Raw genomic sequence first — 18,384 nt, 5'->3', positions numbered from 1 at the left:
CAGCAGAGCGCCTCCTGCTAGACTCCAGAGACGCTGACGCCCAACCCGCCTCTCACCCCTCAGTTCCATCTACCAGGCAGATGTGCACCTGATAATCAGCACCACAGCCCATCCCCAGACCCGGCACAGACCACTCACTGCCACCAAGTTGTTGGACCACTGATGCTGCAGAGCTTCAGCTCTGCCTGGAAAGTAGGGTCTAGCTTCCTTTGTACTTTGTGCTTTATTTTCATTTATTTTCTTTGATTCTTTTTTATTAATTGCCTTATTTAATTTTTATGTATGTACCTTATGTATTTCTTATTTTTTCTTTCATGTTACTTTAATTGTGTTTCATATTTTGGGATTTAGAATCTTTTAACAAGCAGGCCAAAATAATTTGGTGTTTTTTTTTAGAGGGCAGTTGTTATTGTTTTTCTTGGTTTACTTTTTCTTCCCATTTTCTTTTCTGGAAAAAGTAATGAGATGGAGAAATTCACCTCCATAAAATAACATGAGGTAGTACTCACAGCCAGGAAGTCCATCAATACAAATATATGATGTCTAACTACAGTTTAAAACAATGATTATAAAGTACCAGCTGGACTGGAAAAAGAACACAGAAGAAAACTAGAAAATCCCTTACTGTAGAAATAAAGGAACTAAAATCTAGTCAGGCCAATGTTAAAAATGCTATAACTGAGATGCAGTCCCAAGTGGAAGCCTTAAAAACAAGAAAGGTCATGGACCACAGAGGCAGACGTAGGGAAGTCAGCCACTTATTAAAACAATAACATTCATACCATAGGAGACTCAGAAGATGAAGAGAGAGAAAAGGTGGGCCTTGCTCAGCCATCAGAAATGACAAATACCCACCATTTGCTTCAACGTGGATGGAACTGGAAGGTATTATGCTAAATGAAGTAAGTCAATCGGAGAAGGACAAATATTGTATGTTCTCATTCGTTTGGGGAATATACGTAATAGTGAAAGGAAATATAAGGGAAGGGAGTAGAAATGTGTGAGAAATATCAGACAGGGAGACAGAACATAGACTCCTAACTCAGGGAAATGAACTAGGGTTAATGGAAGGGGAGGAGGGCAGGCGGTGGGGGTGAATGGGTGATCAGCACTTGGTGTTCTTCTGTATGATGGCAAACTGAACACCAATAAAAAAATAAATTTATTATTAAAAAAGAAAGAAAAAAAAGAAAGAAAGAAAAAAAGAAAGAGTGGCACCTGGGTGGCTCAGTCAGTTAAGCTTCTGCCTTAGGCTCAGATCATGATCCAGGTCCCAAGGCAGGCTCCCTGTTTAGCAGGGAACCTGCTTCTCCCTCTCCCTCTGCCCCTCTCGCTCATGGTTTTTCTCTCCACTCTCTCTCTAATAAATAGAAAACATCTTTGAAAAAGAAACAAACAAAAATCCCAGAAGGAAGAAAAATCTCCCATGTAGAAGAATTTCAAACAATTTGTGCATACATTTCACCGTCAAGTTCATGAGCATACTTTCCCACTCTTATTTCCGGAATACACATAGTAACTTCCTCCTAGAAAATATAATATGAAAAACTTAAAATAATATTGATAATATAATAATAATAATAATTAACAACAATAATAATAAAGAATCAGTTTACTACAGAGAAAGCTGAGAAACACTACCTCAGAAAGATGATCAGATCGATACCAAGACTGATAAATCATGTTGATAGTATCGATCCTTTATATGATATAATGAAAATGGCAGTATATCTCTGTATATAATCCACAAAAACAGTTCAGTCATGAGATAAACGAAAGACATATCCCAAAAGAGGGAAATTTTACAAAATACTCTACTTCTCAATGTGTTCCAGTTCAAGAACAACAAGGAAAGCCTGAAAGACTGTCACAATCCAGAGAAGCCTAAGAAAACAGGAGGACAAATGGAATGTGATATGAGGGATGGTAACTTAGCAAAAACTAAGGAAATCTGAATAAAGTATGGTCTTTGGTTAATGTGAATTTCTTACTCTTGATTCATTAGCTAATATTTGTACTGTACTAATATAAGATATCAATAATTGGAGAAACTGAGTGCAAGTGCATGCGAATGCTCTGTACTATCTTCTCAATTTCACTATAAATCTTTGTTTTTTTCCTAATAAATAAGATTTATTTTGAAAATTGACTTAAATGAATCAGGCTCCAAGTGTGAAGATATTTTAAGAATTGTTGAATTATCTTTTGCCTTATTCTTATAGAGTTCCTTCAGTGGGAACAAAGTAATAATTTTATATCAGAAGGAAATAACAACACTTATGAAGACGTATAATGCCTCCTCAACCTGAAAGGAAAGGATAATAAATGCAAAAATCAGATAAAATACTTCTAATATAATAGGCACCATATTGCAACTGCATTTAAAATTAGCAATGCATAACATTTATTTCCTTGACATTTGTCTTCCAAAGAGTTCACAGTGTTTCAGTGTCAGTTGAAACAGGGGAAGAATCTCAGGGAAGAATCCTTCACATAATAGTAGGACGATTGGTACTAATGTCTCTCAATTATTTCCAAATCCATACAGATGCATTTCCTGATGAGTGACTGAGCTGTGAAGAAAGAGATGAGAAACCCTCATCCCTCTGAATTACTTGTGTCAGAATATTTTAACCATAGTACTACAGATAGTAAATTATCCTTATTAACAGGAAATACGTCTCAGATTGGAATCTGAGCAATCAGATGGGCAGAGTAAAAACACTTTGACTCGCTCCTCATCTTTTAAAGATAAAGGAGAGCTTTTCTATGTAAAAAGTTAGTTGTCAAGATAGCCTTAGGGAATAAGAGTGTGCAGCATGGAATCCCGGTGCACAGCTGGGACGCCCACGAGCCACTTCTTCCTGATCCCAAATCCCTGGTCCTGTCCCCCAACACACGCTGCCAAGCTGAGGTCATTTGCAATTGCTCTCTTAGGAGCTCCAGGGAAGGGGGAAAGAGCTAGATAGGATGGGACAAAATGCAAAGAGGCCGTTGAAATGAAGGCCTTTCTACTTTAAGTTCAGTGTTCGAACAAGTCCAGCCATCCCAGGCCCCTGTGAAGAAGAGCTGAAATTTACATTATTTCAGTTACAGGAAAAAAACAAAAGTTTACAGCTTAATGTCCTAGAAAGCCCCACAATAGAATCAAACTGAGCCCATGCCATGGGCTGGAAGCACCTATTAGAATGAGAGCAGAGCTCAATACCCTTGAAGGCCCCAAATCAAAATGTAAACAGAAATTGAGGAATTGAGGAAGCCCTTCTGGAGGACCCCGGGACAAGCCCTTAAAACTAAGCTAAAACACACCTCGGGGTCCAAGTCCCTGCTCTGCTATGTTGGGTGTACTTGGACACAAGCTCGAGTTTGGAAATCAACCCTTGTGTGTTTGCATTGGTGTCAGTTCCTTAGTGGTTTCTCGGATTCACAATCTTGGGCACAACAACGCCATGTCCTCTCCCACCTTGGCTGAACCCCTATCCCCTTCCACCCTGGGTGACACTCAGTCACCTCCCCGCCTACAACAGCTGGGCACAGGCCTTCACACAAGTCCCATGGGCATGGTGGGCACTCCCGCCTTCCCTGCCCTCCCAGAGGAAGGAAGGAGGTTTTGGCAGGACACACTCCCATGGTGGCCCCAGGGCTCCCTGCCCAGCACGGCACCTCGTGACAGGTCGGGTCTGTGTCCCTCACGCCTGCTCCTCCTCCCCGGTTTTCCCACAGGAAATGAAGGAGGACGTCCTGGTCTCCTCCAGGGACATCACGCAGATAGACCTGGACATTATCAAGAAGTTCAGCAGCCACATCATGTTTTAGGACTGCTAGGGGGTCGGATGAGGCTGCTGGGCCAGGGGGCTTTGGGGCCCTGGAGGCTTCTGGGTAAGGAAAACGGGGCCTCTGAGGCCAGGGAGAGCAATAGCAACCAACAACACACCGCTCCATGGTAGGTTGATGGGGATGACCACACCCCCGGGGCCTCAGGGATGAGGAGGCCACAAGGATGGGGCCTCCAGGGGTTGCCATGGGACCTGAACACCAAAGGGGAGAGGGACAGCCCCCTGAGAAGCAGAGGATGGGGTGGGGGATGTGGGGGGCAGGAACCGGACCTGGGGGCCAGGCGGCATGTCCGCAGCTGGAGCAAGACACACATCGATCCCAAGAGGGTCAGATGGTTCAGAGTGACACCCTCTCTCGGTGCTTTATATATTTCTAAATTCTGTGCATTTAATTTGAGACAATTTGCAATTTTAACCATACATATTATGATGACCCCAAGATAATGCCCCCAGTCCAGCCAGGGCCCTGCACTCACCACATGGGGCCCCAGGGGCAGGTGTCACAACAAACCCCAGAATGGGGTCGCCTTTATCTGTAGATGTCTCTGTGTGCATCTTAGAGAACGGGGATGCCCTGTGTCCGCCGGCCCCCCACGCCATCCCCCCATTCCCCAGACCCACACCATCCCCCTACATCATCATCCCCCATGGCATCGCCACTACCCCATCCCCCTCACACACACAGAGCCTCACATAATTCCCCCACAGTATACCCCAACACCATCCCCCCTATACCATCCCCCACATTCCACCACCATCATACCATGCCCCCACACCATCGACCCCGAGCAAGGACCCGGTGCAGCTGCCCCTGTGGGACATGATCAGCCTCCCCGGGGTTCTCTGGATACCCTGCTCCCATCAGAAGCCCGGGTATCCCATAGAGTACCCAGGGGTTGCAGGGAGGGAGACGGCAGGGAGCCCCCAACAGTGTGAGCAGGTGAGTGAATCAGAGGACCCACTGTGCCCTGCCTCCACACACTGTCACTCCTGGAGGGTGGGACACCCTGCACAGGACACCAGGCCCTAATCCAGAGGTACCTGGGCTGATTGGGCCCAGGCTCTGTGGGGGCTGGGTTGATTTGAGCCCCCACCAGTCCCAACACAAAGACTAATGGAATCAGGCCCACATGGCCCTGGCCAGCCCTGGATTCTGGCCCCGGGCTGAGCAAGCCTTCTCACAGCTGGATGTGGCCTGCTGGGCCCTGGGCGTGCCCCACAGATCCAGGTCGCTGATCTAGGGCAGCCCTGGGGATCCTGGGACACCCCAGTGTGGGGAGAGGAGGGGCAAGCTGGTGGGCCCCACCCATACCCACACCAGGAGACAGGCTACTCCAGGTGCTGGGGCCCCCAGAGGGCCCAAGGCCGGGGTCCAGCTGCCCTGCGAGAACCCAGTGCAGGAGCCCATGAGCTGCAGGTCCAGTTCAGCTCTGCTGTCCACAGAACCTTCTCTCAGCCTGAAACCTCAGGACACACGCCCCCACCCGGAGTCCACACATGCTCCCAGGTGGGGGACTCTAGCACTCGACCCCCAACCCATGTGATTCTTGTCCTCTTGTAAAGTACAGAAAGGTCTCCTTCCCCAGGTGAAGGCACGCACGCATAGCTCTGAGCCCGTTTGCTGTAGAAAGTCAATAAAATGTTGTGGTGCAAAAATGCACAGCCAGCCCCTTTCTGTGTCTCCCAGAACTCTGTGCACACGGTGTGTAGAGACCCCCAGAGAGGAGGAGGGGGCACCACCTAGGCCCCAACTAGCCTGTGCAGGGGCGCCACCAGGCACACACAGCTGACGTCCCCACGTGCCTTCCAGGAGCGGCCAGACCCACTGCTGGACATAGGAATGTGGCCGAGCCAGAACTTCAAGCTCAGCTGACCCTCCAGCTGAAAGTCACTGCATGAGCGAGCCCCAGCACTTCCAGGAGAGCCCAGCTAACTGCCCAGCGCCAGCACCAGAAATGATGTTGTGCCAACCATTTCGGGGTTTTTTGGTGACCCAGACAGAGGATCCGATTGTTGCACTTGATAGCTGCATGGGATAGACACACACACACCTCAAAAGCAACAACAACAACAAAAAAGCAACAAAAGACGGAATCCCCCCAATACTGTAAAACAGCAGCCAGATGGTTACTTACACAATGCTGTGGTCCCCAATAGGATACAGGGAAAACGCTATAAGCCACGACTGCAGAGGTGCTAGAGATGTGCTTGCTGTGTTCCAACAAGGAGGCAGAGGGGCAGGAAGCATCTGCGGGGGGGGTCCTCCTAGGAAAGGACACCAGGTCCCTGTAAAGGCTACGGAGGGTGAAATATGTCCTCCTCTCTTTCTGCTTCTGGTTTTCCTACTACATGCCATTTTCCTCAATCATATTAGCAAGAATTTATTTTATGTTTTTAAATTTCCTTTTATTGCAGTCCAATTTGTATGAATTCTTTCTTCAGCAAGGGTGTCATTCAGGAGAGATAAAGATTTTCCCAGACAGGCAACATATAAAGGAGTTCAGGACCACTTAACCAGTCCAGTAAGGAATTTTAAGAGGGACTCTTCTAGTGGGGGGAAGAAAAGAGACCAAATGCAACAAAGACTAGAAAGGACGAGAGAACGTCACCAGAAATACCAACTCTTCCGGTAACACAGAGGCACAAAGTTCATATCTTTAAATAGTCACTCTGAATGATGATAGACTAAATGCTCCAATCAAAAGATATAGGGTAACAGAGTAGCTAAAAATCAGGATCCGGGATGCCTGGGTGGCTCAGGGGTTGAGCCTCGGCCTTTAACTCAGGGTGTGATCCTGGAGTCTGGGATCGAGTCCCATACTGGGCTCCTGGTGCGGAGACTGCTTCTCTCTCTGCATAATTTCCTGCCTCTCTCTCTCTGTCTCTCTGATAAATAAAATTATTATTTAAAAAACAACATCCATCTGTACGCTGCCAACAAGATGCTCACCTTAGACCTATAGACACCAACAGATTGAAAGTCAGGGGATGGAAAATCATCTATCAGGCTAATGGATATCAAAAGAAAGCTGGAGGACACATATTTATCTCAGACAAACGAGATTTGAGACCAAACCCAGGGGGACACCTGTGGCTCAGTGTTTGAGCATCTGCCTTCAGATCAGGGGGTGATCCTGGGATCCCAGGATCGAGTCTCACATCTGCCTCCCCTTAGGGAGCCTGCCTCTCACTCTGCTATGTTTCTTCCTCTGCTCCTCTGTGTATCTCTCATGAATAAATAAATAAAATATTTAAATTTCAAACAAGAAAGAACAAATACTGTAAGAAGAGATGAAGAAGGGCATTATTTCATAATTAAAAAGACTCTCTATCAAGATCAAACAACTAAATATTTATGCTGCCTACATGACAGTACCTAAATATAGAAACCAATTAACAACAAACGTACAGGAACTCACTGATAATAATACAATGACAGGGGATTTTAACACCCACTTATGGCAATGGACTGATCATCTATGCAGAAAATCAACCGGGGAACAATTGCCTTGACACCCTGGACCACAGGGACTCAACAGACATAGTATGAACATTTCATTCTAAAGCAGAATACACACTCCTTTCAACTGCACATGGGACATTCTCCAGATCAGATCATATCATGGCCCACAAATCAGCCCTCAACAGGTACAACAGGTACAAGAAGGTTGATATCACACCCTGTACATTTTTGGAACATGACGCTATGAAACTTGAAGTCGACAGTAAGAAAAAAATTGGACAGACCAAAAATACGTGGAGATTATGAACATCCTACTAGAGAATGAATGGAGCAACCAGGAAATTAACGAGGAAATTTAAAACAAATGAAAATGAAAACATGTTTCTCCAAACCTCTGGGATGTTACAAAGGCAGTCCTAAGAGGGAAATACATAGCAATACAGGCCTAGCTCAAGAAACAAGACGTCTCCAATACACAACCTAACCCTACACCTAAAGGAGCTGGAAAAGGAATAGCAAACAAATCCTAAAGCCTACAGAAAGGAAAAAATAAAGATCAGAGCAGAAATAAACAATGCAGAAACAACAAAACAGTAGAATGGAATAACGAAACTAAGAGCTGGTTCTTCAAAATAAATAATAAAATGGATCAAGCCCTAGCCAGCCTTATCAGTGAGAAAAGAGAAATGACCTAAATAAATAAAATCACAAATGAGAGAAGAGAGATCAAATAAACACCAGAAAAATTAGATAATTAAGAGGGAATACTAAGAAATTATACGCTAACAAACTGGGAAACCTGGAAGAAATGGACAAATCTCCAGAAATGTGCAAACGAGCAAAACTGAAATAGGAAGAAATAGAAAATATAAACAGACCCATAACTAGCAAAGGAATTGAATCAGCAAGGCACCTGGGTGCCTCAGTGGTTGAGCATCTGCTTTGGCTCAGGTCATGATCCTGCAGACCTGGGGGATCAAGTCTCACATCAGGCTCCCCACATGGTGCCTCATTTTCCCTCTGCCTATACCTCTGCCTCTCTGTGTCTCTCATGAATACATAAATAAAATCTTTAAAAAAGAAAAAAGATAAGAAGATGAGAAAGGACCTAATTAAAATCACAAATGAGAAAAGAGAAATAACAACCAACACTAGAGAAATACAAACGATTTTAAGAGAACATTATGAAAAATTATATGACAGCAACCAAGAACCTGGAAGAAATAGATCAATTCCTGGAAATATATAACATAGCAAAAATAAAAAAATGAAGAAATAAGAAACCTGAACAGACAGATAACCAGCACAGAAACTGAATCAGCAATCAAGAATCTCCCACCATGAGACGCTTAGATCAATAGAACAGAATGGAAGTCCGAAACAAGATACAAACCTGTAACTCTATGATCCATTAATCGACAACAAGGCAGGAAGGAATATCCAATGGCACAAAGACAGTCTCTTCAACAAACCCTAACCCTGACCCCAGGATAAGAACAAATGGTGTTGGGAAAACCAGACAGCCACATGCAGAAGAATCAAACTGGACCACTTTCTTACACCATATATATAAAAAAATAAATTCAAAATGGATGAAAGACGTAACTGTGAGACCTGAAACCATACAAAGAAGAAAAGATAGGCAGCAATGACTTTGACATTGGCCATTGGATGTTCTTTCAGTTATGCCTCTGAGGTGAGGGAAACAAAAGCAAAAATACTATTGGGGCTTCATCAAATTGAAAAGCTTCCACAAAGTGAAGGAAACAACCAAAGGTAAATGGCAACATACAGGAGGAGGGGCAAGATGGCAGAAGTGTAGTGTCCCCAAATCACCTGTCCTTACGAAATTACCTAGATAACCTTCAAATCATCCAGAAAATCTACGAATTTGGCCTGAGATTTAAACAGAGACCAGATTGAATGCTACAGCGAGAAAAGTTCATGATTCTATCAAGGTAGGAAGACGGGAAAAAGAAATAAAGAAACAAAAGGCATCCAAGTGTGAGGGGCCCAGCGAGGAGCCCGGCTGAGGCCAGGGCGAGATCCCCCAGGACAGAAGAGCTCTGTGCTGAGAGAAAGAGGAGCTGCACTAATCTTCCAGGGCGGAATGGCGCCTTCAAGGAGTCATAGCAGGGCCCCAGGAGGGCGGGGATGCCCTAGGGCTCCCTGGGACTCTAACAGACACCTGCACTCCCAGGAGAGTGCACCGAGCTCCCTGAGGGCTGCAGGGCACTTGCATTGACCCGGGAGCAGCTCTGTGGGCCTTGGGTGGCGGCTCTGCGAGGAGGGTTTGCATGGCCCCAGGAGCAGCTTGGCAGCGGCTCCTCCTGCAGAGGAAGAGGCTTCATGCGGAGGGTGCTGTGGGGCTCCGGGAGCAACTCAGAGGGGCTTGGGCGGTGGCTCTGCAGTGAGGCGGCTTTGCAGCCGGGAGTGAGAATCCAACAGTGCAGACCCCGGAGTACAGGGCTTCGGGATACAGCCCAGGATTCGGCCTCTCCCAGGACAGGCAGAATCCCAGAGGGCCCAGGACAGCATGGACGCTCCTGTCCAGAGCTGAGCACATTAGCGGCCCCACCCCAGAGCCTCCAGGCCCTTCAGATGGACTACTCCTGAGTTACTGGGGGGCTGAATACAGGTTTCCAGAGCTGGCCGCTGACACTGGGGTTGTTCCTCCTGGGGCCTCACGGGGTAAACTACCCCCACTGAGCCCTGCACCAGGCAGGGGACAGAGCAGCTCCCCCAAGGGCTAACACCTGACAATCAGCACAACAGGCCCCTCCCCCAGAAGACCAGCTAGATGGACAAGTTCCAGGGGAAGTCAAGGGACTTAAAGTATACAGAATCAGAAGATACTCCCCCATATTTTTTTTCATTTCTGATTGCTTCCCCCAACCTTTTCCCCTTTCTTTCTTTTTCTTTCTCTGTTATTCTCTTTTTTCCTTCTTTCTTCCTTTATTCTTTTTTCTTTTTCTCTTTTCTTTCCTTCTTTCTCTCCTCTCTTTTTCTCCTTTTCCCAATACAATTTGTTTTTGGCCACACTGCACTCAGCAAAATGACTAGAAGGAAAAGCTCTCCTCAAAAGAAAGAATCAGAAACAGTCCTCCCTCACACAGAGTTACAAAATCTGGATTACAATTCAATGTCAGAAAGCCAATTCAGAAGCACTATTATACAGCTACTGGTGGCCCTAGAAAAAAGCATAAAGATTCAAGAGACTTCATGACTGCAGAATTTAGATTCAATCAGGCAGAAAGTAAAAATCAATTGAATGAGATGCAATCCAAACTAGAAGTCCTAACGATAAGGGTTAACGAGGTGGAAGAACGAGTGAGTGACATAGAAGACAAGTTGATGGCAAAGAGGGAAACTGAGGAATAAAGAGACAGACAATTAAAAGACCAGGAAGACAGATTAAGGGAACTAAACAACAACCTGAGGAAGAAAAACCTATGTGTAATTGGGATTCCCGAGGGTGCCAAAATGGACAGAGGGCCAGAGTAGTTATTTGAACAAATCATAGCTGAAAACTTTCCTAATCTGGGAAGGGAAACAGGCATTCAGATCCTGGAAATAGAGAGAACCCCTAAAATCAATAAAAACCGTCCAACACCTTGACATTTAATAGTGAAGCTTGCAAATTCCAAGGATAAAGAGAAGATCCTTAAAGCAGCAAGAGACAAGAAATCCCTGACCTTTATGGGGAGGAGCATTACGGTAACAGCAGATGTCTCCACAGTGACCTGGCAGCCCAGAAAGGACTGGCAGGATATATTCAGGGCCCTCAATGAGAAGAACATGCAACCAAAAATACTTTATCCAACAAGGATCTCATTCAAAATGGAAGGAGAGATAAAGAGCTTCCAAGACAGGCAGGAATTGAAAGAATCTGTGAACTCCAAACCAGCTCTGCAAGAAATTTTAAGGGAGACTCTTAAAATTCCCCTTTAAGAAGAAGTTCAGTGGAACAATCCACAAAAACAAGGACTGAATACATATCATGATGACACTAAACTCATATCTGTCAATAGTAACTTTGAACGTGAACAGGTTTAATGACCCCATCAAAAGGCGCAGGGTTTCAGACTGGATAAAAAAGCAGGACCCATCTATTTGCTGTCTACAAGAGACTCATTTTAGACAGAAGGACACCAACAATCTGAAAATAAAATATTGGAGAACCATTTACCATTCAAATGGTCCTCAAAAGAAAGCAGGGGTAGCCATCCTTATATTAGATAAACTAAAATTTACCCTGATGACTGTAGTGAGAGATGAAGAGGGACACTAAATCACACTTAAGGGATCTATCCAACAAGAGGACTTAACAATCCTCAATATATGCCCCAAATGTAGGAGCTGCCAAATATTTAAACCAATTAATAACCTAAGTGAAGAAAATTTAGATAATAATACACCTACACTTGGTGAAATCAATCCAGCTCTTTCTACCATCGATAGGTCTTCTTAGCACAACATCTCCAAAGAAACGAGAGCTTTAAATGATACACTGGACAAGTTGGATTTCACAGATATATACAGAACTTTACATCCAAACTCAACTGAATACACATTCTTCTAAGTGCACATGGAACTTTCTCCAGAATAGACCACATACTGGGTCACAAATAGGGTCTGAACTGACATCAAAGGATTGGGATAACCCCATGCATACACTGAGAACATAATGCCTTGAAATTAGAACTAAATCACAACAAGAAGTTTGGAAGGACCTCAAACATGTGGAGGTGAAGGATCATCCTGCTACAAGACGAAAGGGTCAACCAAGAAATTAAGGAAGAATTAAAAAGATACATGGAAACTAATGAGAATGAACATACAACCATTCAAAATCCTTGAGATGCAGCAAAAGCAGTCCTAAGGGGGAAATACATCACAATACAAGCATCCATTCAAAAACCGGAAACTACTCAAATACAAAAGCTAAACTTACACATAAAGAGGATAGAGAAAAAACAGCAGATAGATCCTACACCCAACAGAAAATAGAGTTAATAAAAATTCGAGCAGACCTCAAGGAAATCGAGACCAGAAGAATGGTGGACCAGATCAATGGAACGAGGAGTTGGTTCTTTGAACAAATTAATAAGATAGATAAACCATTAGCCAAACTTATTAAAAAGAAGAGAGAGAAGACTCAAATTAATGAAATCATGAATGAGAAAGGAGAGATCACTACCAACACCAAGGAAATACAAACAATTATAAAAACATATTATGAAAAGCCATACACCAATAAATTAGGAAATCTAGAAGAAATGGACGCATTCCTGGAAAGCCAGAAACTACCAAAACTGGAACAGGAAGAAATAGAAAACCTGAACAGGCCAATAACCAGGGAGGATATTGAAGCAGTCATCCAAAACATCCCAAGAAACAAAACTCCAGGGCCTGATTGCTTCCCAGGGGAATTCTATCAAACGTTTAATGAAGAAACCATACCTATCTTACTAAACCTGTTTGGAAAGATAGAGATAAAGTACTTCCAAATTAGTTCTATGAAGCCAGCATTACCTTAAATCCAAAACCAGAGAATGACCCCACTAAAAAGGAGAATTATAGACCAATATCCCTGATGAACATGGATGCAAAAATTCTCAACAAGATACTAGCCAATAGGATCCAACAGTACACTAAGAAAATTATTCACCATGAACAAGTAGGACTTATCCCAGGGACACAAGGTTGGTTCCACACTCGTCAAACAATGTGATTCATCATATCAGCAAGAGAAAAACCAAGAACCATATGATCCTCTCATTAGATGCAGAGAAAGCATTTGACAAAATAGAGCATCCATTCCTGATCAAAACACTTCAGAGAGTAGGGATAGAGGGAACATGCCTCGACATCTTAAAAGCCATCTACAAAAGCCAACAGCAAATATCATTCTCAAGGGGGATGCACTGGGAGCCTTTCCCCTAAGATCAGGAACAAGACAGGGATATCCACTCTCACCACTGCTATTCAACATAGTACTGGAAATCCTAGCCTCAGCAATCAGACAACAAAAAGACATTAAAGGCATTCAAATTGGCAAAGAAGAAGTCAAACTCTCCCTCTTCTCAGATGACATGATACTCTACCTAAAAAAACCAAAAGCCTCCACCCCACGATTGCTAGAACTCACACAGCAAATGGTAGCGTTGCCAGATACAAAATCAATGCCCAGAAATCAATGGCATTTCTATACACTAACAATGAGACTGAAGAAAGAGAAATTAAGGAGTCAATCTCATTTACAATTGCACCCAAAAGCATAAGATACCTAGGAATAAACCTAACCAAGGAGGCAAAGGATCTATACCCTAAAAACTATAGAACACTTCTGAAAGAAATTGAGGAAGACACAAAGAAATGGAAAAATATTCCATGCTCATGGATTGGCAGAATTAACATTGTGAAAATGTCAATGTTACCAAGGCAATGTACAGGTTTAATGCAAACCCTATCAAAATATCATGGACTTTCTTCAGAGAGTAGGAACAAATTATTTTAAAATTTGTGTGGAATCGGGATCCCTGGGTGGTACAGCGGTTTGGCGCCTGCCTTTGGCCGAGGGCACGATCCTGGAGACCCGGAATCGAATCCCATTTCAGGACCCCAGTTCATGAAGCCTGCTTCTCCCTCTGCCTGTGTCTCTGCCTCTCTCTCTCTCTCTCTCTCTCTCTCTCTCTGTGTGTGTGTGTGTGACTATCATAAAAAATAGACTTTTGTGGAATCAGAAAAGACCCTGAATAGCCAGGGGAATTTAAAAAAAACACAACGATATCTGAGGGCATCACAATGCCAGATTTCAGGTTGTACTACAAAGCTGTGGTTCAATACAGTGTGGTACTGGCACAAAAACAGACAAATAGATCAATGGAACAGAATAGAGAACCCAGAAGTGGACCCTGAACTTCATGGTCAACAAATATTCGATAAAGGTGGAAAGACTATCCATTGGAAGAAAGACAGTCTCTTCAATAAATGGTGCTGGCATAATGGACATCCACATGCAGAAGAATGAAACTAGACCACTCTCTTTCATGATACACAAAGATAAACTCAAAATGGATGGAAGATCTAAATGTGAGACAAGAGTCCATCAAAATCGTAGAGGAGAACACAGGCAACATACTTTTTGAACTTGGCCACAGTAACTACTTGCAAGATACATCCACGAAGGCAAAAGACACAAAAGCAAAAATGAACTGTTGTGATTTCATCAAGATAAGAAGCTTTTGCACAGCAAAGGATACAGTCAACCAAACTAAAGGCAACCTACAGAATGGGAGAAGATATTTGCAAATGACGTATCAGATAAAGGGCCAGTTTCAAAGATCTATACAGAACTTCTTAAAATCAACACCAAAGAGACAAAGAATCCAATCATGAAATGGGCAAAAGACATGAAGAGAAATCTCACAGAGGAAGACATTGCCATGGCCAACATCCACATGAAAAAACGTTCTGCATCACTGCCATCAGGGAAATACAACTCAAAACCACAATGAGATACCACCTCACAACACTGAATGGGGATAATTAATAGCAAGAAAGAACAAATGTTGGAGAGGATGCGGAGAAAAGGGAAGACTCTTACACTGTTGGTGGGAGTGTGAACTGGTGCAGCCACTCTGGAAAACTGTGTGGAGGTTCCTCAAAGAGTTAAAAATAGACCTGCCCTATGAACCAGCAATTGCACTGTTGGGGATTTACCTCAAAGATTCAGATGCAATGAAACGCTGGGACACCTGCACCCCGCTGTTTATAGCACCAATGTCCACAATAGCCAAAATGTGGAAGGAGGCTTGGAGTCCATTGAAAAATGGATGGATAAGGAATATGCAGTTTATGTACACAATGGAATATTACTCAGCCATTAGAAACCACAAATACCCACCATTTGCTTCAACAGGGATGGAACTGGAGGGTATTATGCTGAGTAAAGTATGTCAATCAGAGAAGGACAAACAGTGTATGTTCTCATTCATTTGGGGAATATAAGTAATAGTGAAAGGGAATATAACGGAATGGAGAAGAATTGTGTGGGAAATATCAGAAATGGAGACAGAATATAAAGACTCCTAAATCTGGGAAACGAACTACGGGTGGTAGAAGGGCAGGAGGGAGGGGGATGGGGGTGAATGGGTGATGGGCACTGAGGGGGACACTGGACGGGATGAGCACTGGGTGTTATTATGTATGTTGGTAAATTGAACACAAGTAAAAAATTATTTATTAAAAAGAAGATTCATAGAAACTAATACGAATGAAGATATTACCATACAAAATCCTTGGAATGCAGCCAAAGCATTCTAAGGGGGAAATACATCACAGTACAAGCATCCATTCAAAAACTGGAATGAACTCAAATACAAAAGCTAACCTTACTCATAAAGGAGCTAGAGAAAAAGCAGCAGATAGATCCCACACCCAACAGAAGAGAATTAATTAAAATTCGAGCAGAACTCAAGGAAATCAATACCAGAAGAAATGTGGAACAGATAAACAAAACCAGGAGTTTGTTCTTTGAAAGAATTAATAAGATACAGAAACCATTAGTCAGCCTTATTAAGAAGAAAAGAGAGAAGACTCAAATTAATAAAATCATGAATGAGAAAGGAGAGATCACTACCAACACCAAGGAAATACAAACGATTTTAAAAACATATTATGAAGAGCCATACACCAATAAATTAGGCAATCTAGAAGAAATGGACGCATTCCTGGAAAGCCAGAAACTACCAAAACTGGAACAGGAAGAAATAGAAAACTTGAACAGGCCAATAACCAGGGAGGATATTGAAGCAGTCATCCAAAACATCCCAAGAAACAAAAGTCCAAAGCCAGATGTCTTCCCAGGGGAAATCTATCAAACGTTTAAAGAAGAAAACATACCTATCCTACTAAAGCTGTTTGGAAAGATAGTAAGAGATGGAGTACTTCCAAATTCGTTCTATGAGGCCTGCATCACCTTAATTCCAAAACCAGACAAAGACCCCACCAAAAAGGAGAATTGTAGACCAATATCCCTGATGAACATGGATGCAAAAATTCTCAACAAGATACTAGCCAATAGGATCCAACAGTACACTAAGAAAATTATTCACCATGAACAAGTAGGACTTATCCCAGGGACACAAGGCTGGTTCCACACTCGTCAAACAATGTGATTCATCATATCAGCAAGAGAAAAACCAAGAACCATATGATCCTCTCATTAGATGCAGAGAAAGCATTTGACAAAATAGAGCATCCATTCCTGATCAAAACACTTCAGAGAGTAGGGATAGAGGGAACATGCCTCGACATCTTAAAAGCCATCTACAAAAGCCAACAGCAAATATCATTCTCAAGGGGGATGCACTGGGAGCCTTTCCCCTAAGATCAGGAACAAGACAGGGATATCCACTCTCACCACTGCTATTCAATATAGTACTGGAAATCCTAGCCTCAGCAATCAGACAACAAAAAGACATTAAAGGCATTCAAATTGGCAAAGAAGAAGTCAAACTCTCCCTCTTCTCAGATGACATGATACTCTACCTAAAAAAACCAAAAGCCTCCACCCCACGATTGCTAGAACTCATACAGCAACTTGGTAGCGTTGCCAGATATAAAATCAATGCCCAGAAATCAATGGCATTTCTATACACTAACAATGAGACTGAAGATAGAGAAATTAAGGAGTCAATCCCATTTACATTTGCACCCAAAAGCATAAGACACCTAGGAATAAACCTAACCAAAGTGGTGAAGCATCTATACCCTAAACATTATAGAACACTTCTGAAAGATATTGAGGAAGACAAAAAGAGATGGAAAAATATTCCATGCTTATGGAGTGGCAGAATTAATATTATGAAAATGTCAATGTTACCAAGGACAATGTACATGTTTATTGTAATCCCTATAAAAATACCATGGACTTTCTTCGAGAGTTAGAAAATATTATTTTTTAAGATTTGTGTGGAATCAGGAAAGATCCCGAATAGCCAGGGGAATTTTAAAAATGATAACCATATCTAGAGGCATCACAATGCCAGTTTTCATGTTGTACTACAAAGCTGTGGTCATCAAGATAGTGTGGAACTGGCACAAAAACAGACACATAGATCAATGGAACAGAATAGAGACCCTGAACTTTATGGTCAACTAATATTCGATAAAGGGGGAAAGACTATCCATTGGAAGAAAGACAGTCTCTTCAATAGATGGTGGTAGGAAAATTGGACAACCAAATGCAGAAGAATGAAACTAGACCACTCTCTTTCACCATACACAAAGATAAACTCAAAATGGATGGAAGATCTCAATGTGAGACAGGAGTCCATCAAAATCCTAGAGGAGAACACAGGCAACACCCTTTCTGAACTCGGCCACAGTAAATTCTTGCAAGATTCATCCACGAAGGCAAAAGAAACAAAAGCAAAAATGAACTATTATGACTTCATCAAGATAAGAAGCTTTTGCACAGCAAAGGATACAGTCAACAAAACTAAAAGTCAAACTACAGAATGGGAGAAGATATTTGCAAATGTCGTATCAGATAAACGGCTAGTTTCCAAGATCTATAAAGAACTTCTTAAACTCAACATCAAAGAAACAAACAATCCAATCATGAAATGGGCAAAAGACATGAACAGAAATCTCACAGACGAAGACATAGACATGGCCAACATGCAGATGAGAAAATGCTCAGCATCACTTGCCTCAGGGAAATACAAATCCAAACCACAATGAGATACCACCTCCCACCACTGAATGGGGATAATTAACAAGCAAGAAAGAACAAATGTTGGAGAGGATGCGGAGAAAAGGGAAGACTCTTACACTCTTGGTGGGAATGTGAACTGGTGCAGCCACTCTGGAAAACTGTGTGTAGGTTCCTCAAAGAGTTAAAAATAGACATGCCCGACAACCCAGAAATTGCACTCTTGGGGATTTACCCCAGATATTCAGATGCACTGAAACGCCGGGACACCTGCACTCTGATGCTTTTAGCAGGAATGTCCACAAAGGCGAAACTGTGGACGGAGCCATGGTGTCCACTGAAAGATGAATGGATAAAGAAGG

Source organism: Canis lupus, chromosome 34 (assembly GCF_048164855.1).
Source record: "Canis lupus baileyi chromosome 34, mCanLup2.hap1, whole genome shotgun sequence".
Taxonomy (NCBI): Eukaryota; Metazoa; Chordata; class Mammalia; order Carnivora; family Canidae; genus Canis; species Canis lupus.
This window is presented reverse-complemented; position numbering follows the sequence as displayed.